Source organism: Loxodonta africana (genome assembly GCF_030014295.1).
Source record: "Loxodonta africana isolate mLoxAfr1 chromosome 26 unlocalized genomic scaffold, mLoxAfr1.hap2 SUPER_26_unloc_1, whole genome shotgun sequence".
In the NCBI taxonomy this organism is placed as follows: Eukaryota; Metazoa; Chordata; class Mammalia; order Proboscidea; family Elephantidae; genus Loxodonta; species Loxodonta africana.
In genome coordinates this window covers 1,061,955-1,082,258 of record NW_026974840.1, presented here as the reverse complement: position 1 = coordinate 1,082,258, position 20,304 = coordinate 1,061,955, and positions in this window count along the sequence as shown.

Below are 20,304 nucleotides of genomic sequence, written 5' to 3'. Positions count from 1 at the left end.
TCTACACGCATATTTTAAAGGTAAAATAGAGTTAACTGGTTTTTCTTTTTTTAACATTCAGTTAAGATCAGTTATTTGATTTGTTTTTCACTTGAACAAATATATTTTGAGCCTTGACCCTTTGTTCTTTTTTTTTTTCTCCCCGGAGTGTAGACACCAGGCCTCATAAAATATCACCTACAATTTCTACAATGTGCTTAATTGTGGGCTAGAGACCTAGTTTCCCCAGAAGGCCTCTGAGAAACAAAACATGAATTCCACCATGATTAGGCAGTCAGCCCATTTCTATCAAGAGGTTGAAAGCCTCATATAAGGATGAGAAAATGAGTTTGAACATTTCTTTTTTTAATAAAATTTTTCATGGTAAATGATTGAAGGCTTATTGTCTGAAGCAAACAAACAAACAAACAAACAAACAAACAAAGGCAATCTTGCACACTCGTAGTGTGGTAACGGTTCCTGAAATGTGTTTCAGATTAGAGGTTTCTACAGTTTTGGATTCCTTTTCAAATCTATTTCTCCGCCACCCCGTAGAGGTGCCAAATAAAGTAGCTTGATTATTCATAATATATGCAGTTTGTCTCTGTGACTCTTTGATATATATAACCAACAAACAATATAATTTAACTTAAAACTTTGTGAAAGACGGACTTGCTGTGCGTATGTAACACTATCCCCAAGTGGGGTGACAGGGAAATCTATTTAATTTTGCAGACCCCTTCCCCAGCGTCTTACCTAATGTTTTATTTCAAATAAAATTTCCTGGGAAAATGAAACATATCTCTATATGAGACACTATATATCTCAACTGAAATAAGTTTTAAAATTAATTACTTTATATCTGGAAAAGAATGTGGATGTCTACACATCTAATGAAGAAGAATGTGCTTTTCAACGCAGTAGCTTATTCTTCAGTTTTAAAAACATGACCCGCTGGATGTGAGCAGTCTCCTTCATAACAACAACCATTCAAATTTCAAACAGCTGTTTTAGGCCACTAAGTACTCTGAATTTAACCTAAAATATTACAATACCTTGGAGACTTTACTACAATTCATATCAAAAAGATCAATATACAACTAATCTCAGGGACACTATTTAAAGGAATGTGTTTTATTTGATAAATTATGTAGAGTGGATTGTATTGGTTTTTTTTTTTGCACACTCATTTCCTGGATTTGCATGATTTCTGGGCTGCCCAAATTATTCAGATTACATTTGAATGATTTCTGCAAAAATGAGTATCAAGGTAAGCTATGTGAGATTGATTTGACCATACATTGAATTGAAATTTTCTTGGGGCGGCAATCACAAAGCAGCAAGGGGAGAGACATTTCTTGGGAAGGTGAGATAAGGGTTAGGGTTTGAAGGTCCAGTGCAACCCCTACTGGGCAGCAAGGCCCTGCAGCTATCACTCATAGTCTTGATTGGGGTAGAAAAAACATTTCTTTCTTATTTTTGCCTTACCACTTTGCATTATGCTTAGGACATAGCCATGTTCAGGAATATTATTAGAAAGGTGAAAGGTTGTAAACTATGTAAAGTATTTCAAGCAATACAAACACCTGTTGAGAAACTTATGCAGTGGTATTAAAATATTTTGTAAATTGTTTTATTTTTAGTGAAATATATATGCTTATATGCATATGTATATATGTGTGTATATAATGTATAACTGTCTAGTTTTCATAACCGATTTTGAATATATGCACATTATCTCAACAAGTTGATGTTTTTAGTTCCTTTCTCCATTTTCATAATGTGCCCTTCATTTCAAATTTCTCCTGTATGTTTAGTGTATTTCTATAAATTACACGAGAAAAATTCCTAATATGAAACTGTTAGTTAAAAAAAAAAAAGCGGTTTCCATCAAGTCTATTCTGACTCAAAGCCACCCTGTAAGACAGAGTAGAACTGCCCAGTATGGTTTCCAAGGAGCCGCTGGTGGAATCGAGCTGCAAACCTTTTGGTAAGCAGCCCTAACTCAACGACTGCGACAGGTATGAATATGATCAAAGGTCATGAGAAATGATTAGCAAGTTTTGAAAAGATCTACCGTGTTTTACCAAAACTATGCTACTGCATATCTGATAACGTTGCTCACAACATTTTTGGCCTAATAATTTAATAAAGTTGTTTTGTTTAACTAGGTTTTAATATTTTTGGATTATTTCTTTATTTTAAGCCTCTATTTCATTTTCGATGTATCACTTATTTGTATATTTTTTTCTGCTTAGTCAGCTCTTTTCATTTTTATTATTAATTTTTGGTAAATTGGATTTTATTTGTGATATTAAAATTTTTTATTTGTTCTAAGAATTTAATTTGGGTTCTTGTTTAGATTTATAATTCTTTACATGAAATTTTTGGGGGTAAAAACTACAAAATCAAAATAACGGCCCCCACCTGGTGAAATGAGCATTCCAATAGATTGGAAATTGTTGCCAGTTTTCCCATTTTCTTTTTTTTTAATAAATTTTTCCTTCCATATATATGTTTATATTACTTTGTCATTCAAAAATTCATACACAATTTTTTTCATGGCATTGGCTGCAATCCCTATTGTGTCAGCACTCTCCCCCTTTCCACCCCACATTCCCACATTCCATTTGTCCTATTTTCCTGTCCCTTCCTGCCTTCTGTTCTCTGTTTTTTGGCAGGTGTAGCCCATTTGATGTCATATACTGTTTGTTTTACAGGCCTGTCTTACCTTTGGCTGAAAGGTAAACTTCAGGGGTGGCTTCAGTTCTGAGTTAGAAGGATCTCCAGGGGCCATAGTCTCCAGGGTTCTGCTCTGACTGGGATTACAACAGAAATTCCTGGACAGAGTGGGAGAAAATGTAGGACAGATGATCAAATTCACAAAAAGAACAGACTTCTCTACATATTTTATTGAAGGAGCCCTGGCTGTACAGTTGTTAAAAAGCAGTAAACCTTTACAGGAGCAGACTGCCACATTTTTCTCCCTCAAAGCACCTAGTAGGATCACACCACCAACTCTTCTGTTTTCAGCCAAACACATAACCACAGCACAAACAGGGCTCCTTCTGTACTGATTGTAGCTTTAGAAATCCTATGGTGCAGTTCTGTTCTGCCTGGGGGTCACTGTGAATTGGAATTGACTCCAAGGCAATGGGCAGAGTATATAATTTATTGACGATATATAGTCGCAGAGTATATAATTTATTGACGATATATAGTCATATAATAATTACATAACTTCTATAAACCCACTGCCATGGAGTCAATTGCAACTCATAGTGACCTTATGGAACAGAGTAGAACTGCCCCACAGGGTTTCCAAGGCTGTAAATCTTTACAGGAGCAGACTGGCACATCTTTCTCCTCCTGTTCAGCAGCTGGTGGGTTCCAACTACCGCCTGCCTTTCAGTTACCAGCTCAGTGCTATAATCACTACACCAGGATCAAGACTCCTGATAACTTCTACAGCTATTGTATTCTTACTTTCCTGTTTTTCTATCACGCCCAGTTATCATGCTATTTTATCACGTTTATATCCATAAAATTTTACATGTTGTATTTCCTCCTCTTTATTCTCTTATCGACATTTTTTTTAATTTTTATTTTTAACTTGATCATTTTCTTTCAGATTTTTATTAAAAAATTGCTTCATGGTCTGAAATATATAACCTATCTTGAAATTTAGATTGTATTTACATCAATTGGTTTACAGTGAACTAGCTTGCAATGACATTTATTTTGTCCTTTCAGTTACGTGTGTTTGCATTTGATATTTTTAAAACATAAACCAGTTTTTTCGATAACCATATTTAAATAATATTTTATTGTCATTGAGTATTGTTATTACTAAGGTGAAAAATTTTAAGAATATTAAACATATAATGTATTAGAATGTTGTTAACTATAAATTATAATTTATACAATTTATCGAACACTTTTAGCAAGTTAAGTGTTTTTCATTTATTAGGTTTTCAAAAACAGTAAAGCTTTTAAATAGAAAATTTTTTTTTTCTTTTTTGTGTTGTTATTTTCGTCATATTCTATTTCATGGGTTAGAACATTCAAAAAAATCATAACGTTGTTAGAATAAGTCTTAGTTTTTTTCTGAATTATACAAACATCCATCATTATTTTATATCACTGTGTTTGCTGTTTTAGAGGAGAGCACTGTTCTTTGAGAAAGGCCTATAGTGAAGAATGACGGTTCAATAGGATCAAAGCTTTTTAGAATATATGAAATGTGTGTAGTATCTTTCCTATATAACTTAGTGATATGATTATTTATAGTCAAATGTGCCTCAGTTTATACCAACTTGGCTGACTATAGATAATGTTAAAAACAAAATTTCTACAAGATTAGATTTGTATATGAACCCATAAGTTTAACTTGCAATTTATGAACGGGAAGTTTCAGACAAGAGCTTTCTAATTCATGAATAGCAACTACAGGTTATGAGTTCTTATACAAATTTAATTTTGTAAAAATTTTGTTTTTAACAGTTCTGGTGATGGGGATGGGATTAATGGAACGTTTTGAACTTGGTTAAGCTCAGCAGGCAAGTCTTAATTGGTTAACTCACATTTTGGCTTCTGGGAAGGTCAGGCATTTGTAGGAACTAGACTTAGGTTTGGTTTGCTGATGTGGGGCTTAGCATAAGTGACTGCACCTTGGACCAAGTATAGTCAGGTCAACAATAAATATAACTTTATGACAGATCATTGAATTCTATATGCTAGAATTGTATTTATATTTGCATGTATGTGTAATCAACAGTTGGCATTGTCAATTAATTTTCTTATTTGTCACACTTTATATTAAAGCTCACTAGTTTTTACTGAAAATAATTTTAATTTCTCAACTTTGTTGAGCAATCTTTGTAATAACAATTATCTAAAACTTTCAAATTTTAATGGGGCATCAATACCTTTTGACTCCATATCTCAACTGAGGAGCAAGTAATAACATTTTACTAACTGACATTTCGTCCAAGTGCAGTTTAAATGTAAATTTCCCCTATTAATATAAAAGGACCAAGTCAAATTCAAAATGCCATTCTTGACATGTTCCTTGAGTTAAACTTAGATTAATAATTGCTAACGTAACATTTTAGTGTTTCTTTCTCCAGCCCTTCTTAAAGGTCTTGCATATTTGTTTTTTGCCTGGGCAACAAATTTCCACATGCAATTACAGATATTATAGAAATAACCACCAATTCTTTTATAAGAGTTGTAGTATTCCTGACATACAAATGGTAATATAACATTTATTACAATTTTTTATAGCCAATATAATTTCAAAACTGAGAAGTGGAGAAAGAAATTCTTTTTGTAAGAATATTATACCATGTTTGAACATCACTGTCCTGTTTAATTATTTAAATGAATGGAGTGAAAGATTTTTTTTCTCATACCAAGTAAGCACATCTCCAATCTCTCATCTTGAAGATATTTAAAAGGGGAGAAAAGACTCATGTTGGCAAATCATCTAAATGTTTATTTCCAGATAATATTTTTATTCTGTAAGAAATAAAAAAAAAAGATAATTTTTTTTTTCGAATTGGCCATTGCTCAACAGACACAGATTCAGTGTATAGAAACGGGGAGAAATAGTCACCTAAAGTGATTCAAGGAAATTCTACTGCATTTAATAATCATTTTGTTTTCTTCTGAAGGACATTCAATGTTGTTTACATTGAATTTTCAGATATTGTCTGCTTTATTTTTATCTAAGCCATGAAGACAGAAAATCAAACTTTTGGAGCAGAATTTATACTTCTTGGCTTTTTCCAATATGGCCAAATGAACACCGTCCTCTTTGTTACCATTGTGGGCCTCTTCTCAGTGACTTTGATGGGGAATATCATACTGATCCACCTCATCCGACTGGACACTCCGCTCCACACTCCCATGTACTTCCTCCTCAGTCAGCTCTCCTTCATTGACATGATGTACATCTCCACCACGGTACCCAAGATGGCAGCAAACTTTCTGTCAAATGATAAGACTATTACTTCTTTAGACTGTAAGATTCATACCTTTGTGGTTTTGACCCTTGGTGGAACTGAAGCTCTTCTTCTTGGTTTCATGTCTTGTGATAGATATGTAGCGATCTGTCACCCTTTACATTATCCTGTGCTCATGAGCAAGACGATCTGTTTGTCCATGGTCACATGTGCATGGGCCAGTAGTTCTATCAATGCTTTAATACATACATTGCATGTATTTCAACTTCCATTCTGTACATCTCGGATCATTAACCACTTTTTCTGTGAAGTTCCATCTCTAATGCCTTTGGTGTGTGAGGACACCTCCCAGTATGAGTATACTGTCCTCTTTAGTGGCCTTATCGTTCTGCTACTACCATTCATGGCCATTCTGGCTTCCTATGCCTGAGTGCTTATTGTGGTTTACCAGATGAGCTCAGGTAAAGGGCAGACAAAAGCCATCTCCACGTGTTCCTCTCATCTGATTGTGGCAAGCCTATTCTATGGGGCTACTCTCTCCACCTATACAAGGCCACATTCCTTGCATTACCCTGAGGAAGATAAAGTGGTGGCAGTATTTTACAGTATCATTACACCTCTTCTGAACCCATTTATCTACAGTCTGAGGAATAAGGAGGTCATGGGGGCTAGGAAAAGAGTTTTGGGAAAATAGATATTTGTACAGAAAATATGACTTTAGGAACCCTTTATAGTTTGAGACTGAACAACATGATTTGATTAGCCTACTGTCTAGAGAGATGTAAGCTCAAAGAAATGTTTACAAAATAAATAAATGTAACAATACCTTGGTTTCTACACTTCTCAGAAATAACTAAAGCTTTGTTATTGGAACTGGGTGGACTTGCCGTGTAAAAGCAAGAGAATGGTTGCCATTTTCAACTTTATCTTCTAAAGCAATAGATTTAATCCCTGTCAACACAATGCTCCCATGTCATAACAAATTTTTAGTACCTTTTTAATATTCTGAAATAAAATGCACATGAAATATAATTTACCATATAATACATAGTATCAGGAAAATACATATGATGACCAAACTATAATATAGAGCAAAATGCATACATCCACTTATTTATTTATTCATTCATTGAACAAGGGCTTTAATGCTTTAACTCTGTATGTGACACTGTTATAGGCACTGGTGAAATGGGATTAAACAAGAAAAAACTGACATAAGTCTCTGCTCTCATGAAGTTTACATTTTATCGTGGGGAGAAAGACAGTATATAAAATTAACTGGTAAAGCGACCTTATATGAGTCGGAATCAACTCGACAGCACTGGGTTTGGGTAAATTTCAGAGTATACCAAAAAGTATTAATCACCATGAAGAAGAACTAAGTGGAAAATTGGAATCAGGAAAACAGAGGATATTTGCAATATTAAGTCAAATAGTCAGAGAAGGGAGAATCAAGAATATGACTTTTGTCAAAAACTAAAAGGAGTCGAGGAAGAGAGACAAGTGGATATTTGTGGATAAATGTTCTGGGAAGAGCAAAGAACAAGTGAGAACTCCCTGAGGTGGGGACATGCCCAGCGTAGTCACAAAAGATCAAGGAATAAATTGGTGAGACACAGGAAATAGGTATATGTTTTGGGGCCGGGTCTTACAGTGTAAATTAGATCAACATGAGGATTGTGGCTTTGAACCTAAAACAATGGGCTACCATTGCAGAGTTGTGGTAGAGAACTGATGTGGGCAGGAGAAAGCCATTGCAGTAGTCCAGCTCTGACAAGATATTACCTTGGACCAAGGTGATATTAGTGGAGAGGCAAAAACTAGCCAGATTCAGGAGACTGGGAGAAAGCAGACATTTGAGTTTTGTGGACACATGGGATGTGAAATACTATGAAATAAGAAGCTTTCAGAATTGGGCTAAAACTTGAAATAAACATCTGGAAGTATGGAACTGTCATCGTTACAGCTTGAGGGAAACCACAGGTGGAGCATTTCATCATTCGTCATCTCTTATGCTCCTTTCATGTTAATGCCTTGGGCCCACAATTACAATCATTATTCTGGCTTCTATCGCCATTAAATAGAAGCTCTTACTTCTCATCACCATTGAGTAGAAACTTTTAAATCAGCAAATAAGTTCTCTTTGATGTCTGGTTTCTTTTCCTAAACATATTTAAAAGGTTTAACCATATTTTTGAGTGTTTCCATCATTTTTATTACAAAGCTGAATTCCATCATATGGCTTAGAATAATTATTTCCATTCTGATGTCAGAAACGTTTGGCTATAATGAATAAAACTACCATAAAGCTTCCTGTACAAGTGTTTTTTGAGAACACGTGAACTCAATTCTCTTGTATATATACCTAAATTGAAATTGCTTGGTCATAAATTAGGCACATGTTTAGCTCTAACAGCGTTATCCAAATTGGATTTAATCATTTATTTTCCAATCAGTAATATATGAAAACTTCTTAGAGTCTGAGTGTTGATAATAAATAATGCAGTGGGTTGCTAAACTACTTGGTGCTAAATATAAAGTGGGATATAAACCATGAGAACAAAATACAACCAGTGTGCCATCAGTGCATGAACAATGGTACTGGAAGAAAGTGTATATTTCTGTGAAGTATTTTAGAGATTCACTGACAAGTTTTTTTGGATCCATTGTCAATAATTTTAATAATAATTATATGTAATGGCCTTTAGGAACACTCATTTTTGGTTCAAGACAAAATGTGTTTATTGGTCTATGAACGCCTTACTTCGGTCAGTTTGTTTATAATGTATACCTGTAAGTTCATCACCCAACCCAACAACTAAAATAGTAAATTTGTTTATCTTTAGTGCTCCTCCAACTCATGGCGACCCCATGTGTGTCAGAGTAGAACTGTTCTTGGTAGAGTTTTCAACGGCTTATTTTTCTAATGTAGATCACCAATCCATTCTTCTGAGGTGCCTCTGGGTAGACTCGAACCACCAAGCTTTCAGTTAGCAGTGACTATGTTAACTGTTCGCACCATGCAGGGACTCCTCATATCCTCCTATACCTCCACCATCATTCTGAATTTTTAGTTTTTTAATTCTCTTGCTATAATTATAATATAGAATTCATAGGGTATTAGAAAATATTTTTAGATGCTGTAGAACTTAATAAAGGGGTCTTAAGTTGTAGATAATCTTTTTGAAAATTGATTGTTTTTTCAGTTGACATTACTAACTCTCCAGGTTGAATGAAATGACAGCCCATTCTATTTTATTATTGAATGGCATTCTATTTTAAGACTATACTACACATTTATCCATTTTTTGTTGTTGGTGTTGTTGCTGATAGATGCTTGTTTTATTTCTAGTTGTCTACTATTATGTACAATGCACTTATAAACATTGTTGCATTTGTCTCCTGTTTCCCATAACAAGAGTTTGTATTTTGTATATATCTATGAATGGAATTGGTGGTGAAATTACTTAAGTGTGTAAACCGTTTGTGTTTTACATAAAGTTTGAAATTCTAATTTACACTTACTATCAAACATGAAAATAACAAATCCATATTTTAATAAATGTACATTCAAATTAAATGAATTTTAACATATTGAAATATTTTTCACACAGACTGCATGAAAGTTCACATCTGCAGACCACATCAGTCGCTGAAGTATATGGTTGCATGTCCAGTTGCTAGCTTCAAGTTTCAGGTAATCTCCACCCCCAGCTTCTTGATCTTGGCCTTAGAGTTTTATACATCCTTGATCTTTTATTATTGTAATTAATTTTTGTAGTATTTTTGACCATTTTCATGCTTTTGAGTTCCAATAGAGCCTAAACCTGACTAAACACGATGCCTAAACTTCAATAGCTATAGCTAACAAATTTTTTTAAGTAAATAGCAATTTGAAGGATGATTTGTGTAAGTTATATAGAATAAAAAAATCCATATACAGTACCTTCACAACTAATCAGCTGGATTATCACAAATTGAACAAACCTATATGAAAGTAGTAACATATTATTAGCACTTGAGAAGATTCCTCATGCCTCCCCCTAGCTGCTGCCCATACTTACTTGTAATGAAACAATTATATTTAAGTGCATTATCCATGAATTATACTGAACAATGAAAAAATAAATCATTTCAATTATTAAATTCAATATAATCCCCATTAGAATTCCATCAGTGTGTGCATGTGTGTGTGTTTATTTTACAAGTTGGCTATAGAATTTATACAAAATGATACAAAAAACAGTAATAGCTCAAAAGGAGTTTTAAAAATAATTAAATGAGATGCATCACTCTACGTGATATCAAAAATTTATATCGATATAGTTATAGACCAATGGAAGAGAATATATAATCCAGATGCACACATACGTGTACAATGATGAGTCACATATGTCAGGTGCTTGTATGGGGAGTGATAAAAGGATACACATTCCAGTGAAAGTTGTTGGATCAATTGTATATCCGTGTATATTTTTAAAAAATGAGATGTGGATAATGTCAGTGAAAATGACCAAGTTGATAGCCTCAGATAGCTTCTGTGGAGGGCCTGTTCCTGCACAGAAACAACAACAAAGCAAAAAGTGTTAGAATGAACTTTTTTAGAAATTTAGAAAGTTTTAAAATATTTACAGCAACCAAGCAAATACTGAAATAAGACAAAACCAGAAAACCAAACCCACTCCCGTCAAGTCGATTGCGACTCATAGCGACCCTATAGGACAGAGTAGAGCTGCACTATAGAGTTTCCGAGGAGCGTCTGGTGGATTCGAACTGCTGACCTCTTGGTTAGCAGCCATAGCACTTAACCACTATGCCACCAGGGTTTCTAAAATGAGAGAAAGGCCACTTAAAAACATCAGGAGAGGGGATGTTACAGAAAACAGTGTGTTAAGAAGTATAGGATTCATTCCCTCCACTGAAGCAATGAAAAAAACCAAAAACCAAACCCAATGCCATCGAGTCGACTCCCACTCATAGTGACCCTATAGAACAGAGTAGAACTGCCCCATAGAGTTTCCAAGGAGCACCTGGAGGCTTCGAACTGCCGACCCTTTGGTTAGCAGCCGTAGCACTTAACCACTAGGCCACCAGGGTTTCCCTGAAGCAATGAATAAGTGGAAAAAAAAAACTGACAGAATAAACATTAAGTGCTTCATGAGAAAAGATGCTGTTGAATTTTGATGAAAAATAGTGGCATTTTTGTTTATTCACCTACTATCCCCCATTCTCCACTTGACAGCTGCCATGAAGACAGCAGCCCACATTCCTGGTGTGGCTTGCTGGTGCCAGGGTGTGGACAAGACAGATCTTTTTTCTAAAAATGTTGTTGTTGTTTATTTTGACCAATCTGGTAGTTCCAGAGATACCTGCTCTGAGACAGGCCTTGGCTTTACTCCTCTCAGACTTGAGTGGCTACCAGGTGGTATCTGTCTGTCAAAAGCCTTAAAGACATATAATGCCATAACCAGCTTAGGTAAGGAATGGAGAACAGGGAAAGAAGCAAACAAACCTGATAGCCTGGAAAAGAAGAGGCTGACGAGGCTAACGCATTGGAGAATAAACTGTTTGTAGAGATACTGAATGTACTGAAGGATCAGAGATCCAATATACATACCCAGGTTGAATGCATGCTCAAACAAGACCTGAGAGGACCCTAGGTTTGAGCCTCTGGCAGATCTTTGGGCTCTGCACAAACGGAGGTGTAGACTAAGGCCCAGTTGTAGGTGGCCTGGTTAAGCATTGAAAGAGTACCTAATTCAGAGTCAATCTTCAATGACCAGGAAAGGGTTTTTAGTTTTCTTTTTCTTCTCTTTTTGACTCCAAAAAAGGTATTTATCAGGTCACTGGTTGACCACTAAAATAACTGAAGATAGACTTCAGTGACCACACATGGCAAAGAATACAGTCTATGCAAAATAATAAATACATACAAACAAATAAATAGTTTGGAAATGTCACTAAACAGATGACCACAGCCCTCAACAGTAACAGCAAGCACTAGGTAGGCTGGAGAATCTGCTTTTCAGAGTTAACACATAAAATTCACAAAGCCCAGTGTTTGGTAAAAATACTAGGCATGCCAAGAAACAGGAAGTACAACCAATTCACAGGAAAAAAAAAAAAATCGGCGAAAGCAGTCCCTGAAGAACCAATGACATAGAATTGCTAGGCAAATCGTTTAAATCTACTGTGTTAAACGTGGTCAAAGACCTAAAGGAAAACAGGAGAATGTCTCAAAGAATAGAGAATATCAGTAATGACAAAGAAATTATAAAGAAGGCATCAAATAGAAATTAACATCAATGTTTCTCAAACTTTTCCAAAAACTAAAAGGAAAGAATAATTTGTAACTCAATCCATGATGCTATCAGCATCCTGATATTTAGCCAGACAAAGCCATCAGAAAAAAATATTGCATAGAAATATCTATGGAAATCCTCAACAAAATAGTAAAACTCCAATCCAGCAGCATATTAAAAGGACAATATGCCATAACCCTGTGTGCTTTGTCCCACAAGTGCAGCATATATAAAAGTCAATCAGTGTAATGCAACACATTAATAGAATGTAGGGAGAGGGGGATGATCTATCAACTGATGCAGGAAAAAGCGTTTAACAAAAAAACACTCAAAAATCAGGAATAAAAGGGAACTTCCTATTGTGTGAGAGTCAAAAATGGCCTCTGTGTATTAGCCCCAAGTTATTTACTTCTTCAAGTAAGCTGAGGCGTATTATATGGAAAAAAAAAAAAAAACTGGCATGAAACTCAAACTTGTACATGTCCAACTGATTTAAAAATAGCCCAAATAAGCAGATTTTTAGCCACTTAGGACCTGCCTGTTTTACATACCCTGCAAAACTGGACTCAACTTCTGCTAGTCCTAAAAAAAAAAAGATAAATTCCTGTAGTTATAAAGACCCTAAGATGCTGCTGCTTTTAGGGCTCTCTGACCCAGAGACTTATCACCTGGCTGCAGGAGGATATCTCTTCTCTCCCCTGGGAGCTTTCTTGCTCTCTTCTCCTTCTGATGCTACCTGTGACTCTAGCCTCTGGAAGACCTTCTGCTACAGGGACCACCCCTTTGCATGTGACTTTCAATGTGTTGGCCCCATTAAATAGCTTGTTGTGCAATACTGTCATATAGCTCTGAATTTCCTTCACCTCAGTACACTTCCTTAAAATGATAAAGGACAGTTGTGAAAAGCCAACAATTGACATTATACTCGATGGTGAAAGACTGAAAGATTTTGCCATAAAATCAGGAACACGGCAAGGATATCTCTTTTCCCTACTTCTATTCAACACTGTGGTCTTTTTGTTCACCTCTGTGAATGTGAAAACTGAACAATGAAAAAAGAAGGCAGAAGAAGTACTGATGCGTGGAAGTGTGGTGTTGGTGGAGAATATTGAATGTACCATGGATTAACAAAAGAACAAAAAAAACCAGTCTTACAATAAAACAATGAAATGTTCCTTAGGAATGAGGATGGCAAGACTTCATCTTACTTACTTTGGACACATTATCTGGAAAGACCGATCCCTAAGAAAAGAAGTCCTGTTAGGTGAAGTAGAAGCTCACAAAAATAATGGAAACCCTCAAAAAGATGGATTGACGCAATAACCACAACAACGGACTCAAACATACCAACAATCATTAGGATGGCATGGGACCAGGGAAAATTTCTTTCTCTTATATATTAGGTTACTTTGAGTAGAAGCCAACTAAATAGCAACTGCTCTCAACAACAACATTCAGCGCAAGACATCAACAACAACATAAAAAAGAAAAAAATTTTTTTTTTTTTTTTTTACAGCTTATCTTCATATAAAACAAAAAACACCACCAGTTGCAGTAGAATCAAACTCAACTCACAGTGACCCCTTGGGTGTCGGAGTAGAACTGGGCTCCGTCAGTAGGCTGCACTGTGTGTCTGTACCATAATTTGTTTCCCATTCGTCTGTTGATGAGCATTTAGGTTGTTTACATCTTTGTGCTGTTGTGAATAGTGCTCCCATGAACATGGTATGCATATGTCTATTCCTGCGACTGCTCTTACTTCTCTTGGGTATATTCCTATGAGTGCGATTGCTGGATCTTATGGTATTTCTACTTCTAGCTTTTTAAGGAAGCACCAGATTGTTTCCCAAAGTGATTGTATCATTTTACATTCTCACCAGCAGTGCATGAAAGTCCAATCTCTCCACAACCTCTCCAACATTTTTATTTTGTGTTTTATGGATTAACCAAACCCATCGTCATCGAGTCGTTTCTGACTCATAGCGACCCTATAGGACAGAGTAGAACTGCCCTGTAGAGTTTCCAAGGAGCGCCTGGTGGATTCAAACTGCCAACCTTTTGGTTAGCAGCTGTAGCAATTAACCACTACACCACCAGGGTTTCAGCTGCTCATACGTGGATGGATTTATGTCTGGGTTCTCAATTTTGTTATATTGGTCTATGTGTCTGTTGTACCAGTACCAGGCTGTTTTGACTATCGTGGTGGTGTAATAGGTTCTAACATCAGGTAGTGTGAGGCCTCCCACTTTGTTCTTCTTCAGTAATTCTTTACTTATTTGGGGCTTCTTCCTTTTCCATATGAAGTTTGTGATTTGTTTCTCCAACATGCTAAAAGTTGTCATTGGAATTTGGATTGAGATTGCATTATATCTGTAGATCACTTTGGGAAGAATTGACATTTTCATAGTGTTGAGTCTTCCTGTCTATCAGCATGGTATGTTTTTCCACTTATGTAGGTCTCTTTTGATTTCTTGCAATAGTCTCTTTAAGTTTTCTTTATGTAGGTTTTTTACATCTCTGTTTAAATTTATTCCTAAATACTTTATCTTCTTGGGGGCTTTTATAATGGTATTGATTTGGTGATTTCCTTTTGGAAGTTCTCTCTGTTGGTGTAGAGGAATCTGACTGACTTATGTGTGTTTATCTTATATCCTGATACTTTGCCAAAATCTGCTATTAGCTGTAGTAGTTTTCTTGTGGATTCTTTGGAGTTTTCCATGTATAAGACCATATCATCTGCAAGGATACTTTTACTTCTTCCTTACCAATTTGGATGCACTTTATTTCTTTTTCTTGCCTTATTGATCTGGCTAGGGCCTCCAGTACAGTGTTGAATATGAGTGGTGACAAAGGGCATCCATGTCTGGTTCCCCTTCTCAAGGGGAATGCTTTAAGACTCTTCATTTAGGATGATGTTGGTTGTTGGCTTTGTATAAATGGCCTTTATTATGTCCAGGAATTTTTATTGTATTCCCATTTCGCTGAGAGTTTTTATCAAGAATGGGTTTTGGACTTTTTAAAATATCTTTTCTGCATCAGTTGATAAGATCATGTGGTTCTTGTCTTTTGTTTTATTTATGTGATGGATTACATTGATTGTTTTTCTAATGTTGAACCATCCCTGCATACCTGGTATGAATCCCACGTGGTCATGGTGAATTATTTTTTGATATGTTGTTGAATTCTATTGGCGAGAATTTTGTTGGGGATTTTTGCACCTAAGTTCATGAGGGATATAGGTCTGTAATTTTCTTTTTTTGTGGATCTTTACCTGACTTTTCTATCATGGTTATGCTGGCTTCATAGAATGAGTTTGCGAGTATTCCATCCTTTTCTATGCCTGAAATGCCTTTGGTAGTAATGGTGTTAACTCTTCCCTGAAAGTTTGGTGGAATTCTCCAGCGAAGCCGTCTGGGCCAGGGCTTTTTTGCTGTTGTTGGTTTTTATTTTTTTAATTATCTCTTCAATCTCTTCTTTTGTTGTGGGTTTATTTAATTTTTCTACCTCAATTTTTGTTAGTTTAGGTAAGTATTGTGTTCCTAGAAATTTGTCCATTTCTTCTAGATTTTCAAATTTGTTAGAGTACAATTTTTCATAGTATTCTGTTATGATCCCTTTTATTTCCATTGGGTCTGTTGTGATATCACCCATTTCATTTCTTATGTAGGTTATTTGCTTCCTCTCCTGTTTTTTCTTTTGTCAATTTGACCAATGGTTTATTCATTCTGTTGATCTTTTCAAAGAACCATCTTTTAGTATTGTCTACTCTTTCAATTGTTTTCCTGTTCTCTATCTCATTCATTTCTCCTCTAACCTTTATTATTTCCTTTCTTCTGGTGCCTGAGGGCTACTTTTGTTTCTCTCTATTTGTTCAAGTTGTAGGGTTAATGTTTTGATTTGGGCACTTTGTTCTTTTTGAATGTGTGCATTTATTGTTATAAATTGACCTCTAAGCACTGCTTTTGCTGTTTCCCAAAGGTTCTGGTGAGACATGTTTTCATTCTCATTTAATTCTATGAATTTATTTTTTCCATCCTTGATTTCTTCTATAATCCAGTAGTTTTTAAGCAAGGTGGTGTTCCGTTTCCATGCATTTGATTTTTTTTCCTTGCTGTTTCTGTTATTGATTTCTAATTTTCTGTCATTATAATCAGAAAAGATGCCGTGTAAAATTTCAGTGTTTTGAATTCTGTTAAGGTTTGCTTTGCAGCCCCATATGCAGTTTATTCTGAAGGATGTTCCATGTGAGTTGGAAAAGAATGTATACTTGGCTGCTGCTGAATAGATTTCTGTATATGTCCATGATCTTCTGTATCTTTATTTTCTTTCTACATGTTCTGTCCTTCATTGAACGTGGTGTGTTGAAGTCTACTATTATGATGAATTATCTATTTCTCTTTCCAATACTATTAGGGTTTGTTTTGTGTGGCTTGGAGCCGTCTCATTAGGTGCTTATGTATTTATTATAGTTATGTCCTCCTGGTGTATTGACCCTTTAAACATTAAGCTGTGTCCTTTCTTATCCTTTGTGGTGAATTTTGCTTTAAATCTGTTTTGTCAGAGATTAATATTGTCTCTTCTGCTCTTTTTTTGTGGTTGTTCACTTGATTTTTTTTTTCCATCATTTTAGTTTTAGTTTGTTTGTGTCTTTGAGTCTAAGTTGTCTCTGTTAGAGGCAGCATATAGACCAATTGCGTTTTTTTCATCAATTTTGCCACTACTCATCTCTTTATTAGCACATTTAGTCCATTTACATTCAGTGTAATTATTGATTGGTACGAGTTCAGTGCTGTCATTTTGTTGTTGTTGCTTGTTTTTTTTTTTTTTTTGGTGGTGCTGGCGGTTTCTTTGCTCCACTTAATTTTCTGTGCTGTTGAGTGGTTTTTCTTATGTATTCTCTTTTCATATTTTTTCATTATTATTTATTTTGTTTTTGCTAAGTCCTCATGTTTTTCTTTTTATTTTGATGGGTAGGTTTGTTAGCTTCCTTTGTGGTTACCTTAAAATTTACCTTTATTTTTCTAAATTTAAACCAACATTTTATTTCTTAATACTGCCTTTAACTTCCTCTCCATATGTTCTGGTGTGGCACAGGTGTCCAGGTTTTCAGTCACCAAATGTGTGGTGCAGACTCTCACCTACAGTCCCAGACTATCAGGGCTGCATATGGGTGTTTGAAGCAGGGACAGGTATCCGGCTGCTATAGGGGGTATGTGTGGAACAAGGCAGGGGGCTGATGGCTGCCCCTGGATGCCTTGGTGAGGGTGTGTCCCTTTTTCCCTAGAGCATGTGGTGAGGGGTATTGCAGCCGGTCCTTGGGCACACAGTCCTTTTGACTGTAGGGAATGGGAGGCACCGCTTACTCTCAGACCCCTGTTATATGAGTGGCTAGATGGAGTGAGAAAACCCTGGTGGTGTAATGGTTAAGTGCTACGGCTGCTAACCAAAGGGTCGGCAGTTCGAATCCACCAGGCGCTCCTTGGAAACTTTATGGGACAGTTCTACTCTGTCCAAAGGGTCACTATGAGTTGGAATCAACTCAACAGCACTGGGTTTGGTTTTTTTTTTAATTTATTTAGATGGAGTGAATGGTACCACCAGCCCTCAGGCCTCTGGGGTAGGTGGCTGAGGTTCTCTGCTTAAGAGGCAGGGCCACGTCAAATGTCATGAGTCTGCAGCTCCTCCTTGGCTGCTGAAGTTGAAAATGGGCTTCAAGTGTATGCCCTGCTGTTATGATAACGATGGCATGTGATGTTGAATCAGCCCACACAGGTCTAAACCCACTGACCCAGTGCACACAGGTCTAGGCAGGAGTAAAGGATTCTGCAAGTCTGCGGACCCCTCATGCCAGTGGCTCAATGAAGGGGCAGGGCCTCCTGACTCACCCCGAGTTCCTGGCTTAGGGGGAGTGACAGTTCTTGAATACTGCCAGACTGGTTTCAGAGCAGAGCAGGGTGGGGGTAGGTGAGGGAAAGTAACCAGTTCTCCACTGTGAAACTCTGGGAGTAGAATTTATTTTGCCTCCCAGTGGTAGGTTAGATGTTTGCACTTAACTTTTGCACGTCCAGCACTGCTTCCACCTAGCTACAGAGGTGAGTGCAGACTCGCTGCTGCGCAGCCTCACCCAACATGGTGAGGTACATCTCAAACACTACTGCTCACCTCAGCCTGCAGGCACAGGATGATCTAGTCAGCAGGGCACTGGCAACCTTACAACTGGCACTTCTTTGCTGTTTTTGAATTATCCCTCCTTCTTCCTGCCACTCAATCCAACTCTTCAGCTTTGTCTTTTATGATCAGGGCTTCTAGATTGTCATATATAATCAATTCACTTGTTTTTTCAGGTCTTTGTTGTAAGAGGGACAACAGGAAGAGTCTGACTATCCCACCATCTTGGCCACACCTCTTAGTTTCCTATTTCTGCTGTATCAAATTACCACTCATTTAATGGCTTAAACAAAACAAAATTTATTATCTTAGAGTTCTGAAAGTAAGAATTCTGAGATTGTTCTCACTGGGCTAAAATCTAGGTGTTCATAAGGTTCTGTTTCCTCTGGAGGCTCTGTAAAAGAGCTGTTTCCATGCCTTTCCACCTTTTAGAGGCTAACCACATTCCTTCACTCATGATCCACGTCTTGGTCATCTAGTCTGCTATAACAGAAATACCACAAGTGGATGGCTTCAACAAAGAGAAGCTTATTTTCTCACAGTCCAGTAGGCTAGAAGTCCAAATTAAGGATGCCGGCTCCAGGGGAAGGTTTTCTCTCTATATTAGTTCTGAAGGAAGGCCCTTGTGATTCATTGGTCTTCCCTTGGTCTGGGAGCATCTCAGCACAGGAACCTCAGGTCCAAAGGACACCCTTTGCTCCCAGCACTGCTTTCTTGGTGGTATAAGGCTCCCCTATCTCTCTGCTCACCTCTCTCTTTCATATCTCAAAGAGATTGGCTTAAGACACTATCCAAACTTGTATATCTCATCAGTATAACTGCCACTAATCCATCTCATTTCGTCATAGTGATAGGATTTACATCACAGGGAATCACATAAAATGATGGACAATCACACAACACTGGGACTCATGGCCCAGCTAAGCTGACAGACATTTTCGGGGAACAAAATTCAATCCATGACAATCCACTTCCTCTTTTTTCAAAACCAACAATTTTGAGCTGAGTCCTTCTCACACTGCTATCTTTCTGATTCTCTTTTCCTCTTCCCTCTTCCACTTTTAAGGCCCTTGGGATTACAATGAACCCACCTGGATCATTTCCTAGTCTAATCTTTTTAAGGTTTTTACCTTGGGCAGTAACTTAACTTTACTAAGATCCATATTCATCAAAAGTCAGTGGGAGCTAAAAATAATATTATCTTCATGAATCTGCTTTGATGAAATCATGCAGATAGACTGTTAGGAACGATATAGCTCACTCAGTAATTTCTCAATAAATTTTTTTTTATAATTTTTATTGTGCTTTAAGTGAAAGTTTACAAATCAAATCAGTCTCTCACACAAAAACTTATATACACCTTGCTACATACTCCCAATTGCTATCCCCTAATGAGACAGCCCGCTTTCTCCCTCCACTCTGTCTTTTCGTGTCCATTTTGCCAGCTTCTAACACCCTCCACCCTCTCATCTCCCATCCAGGCAGGAGATGCCAACATAGTCTCAAGTGTCCAAGAAGCTCACTCCTCACTAGCGTCCCTCTCCAATCTATTCTCCAGTCCAATCCATGTCTGAAGAGTTGGTTTCAGGAAAGGTTCCTGTCCTGGGCCAACAGAAGGTCTGGGGGCCATGACCACCAGGGTCCGTTTAATCTCAGTCAGACCATTAAGTCTGGTCTTTCTATGAGAATTTGGGGTCTGCATCCCACTGCTCTCCTGCTCCCTCAGGGGTTCTCTGTTGTGTTCCCTGTCAGGGCAGTCATTGGTTGTAGCCGAGCAACATCTAGTTCTTCTGGTCTCCGGATGATGTAGTCACTGGTTCATGTGGCCCTTTCTGTCTCTTGGGTTCGTAATCACCTTGTGTCCTTGGTGTTCTTCATTCTCCTTAGAT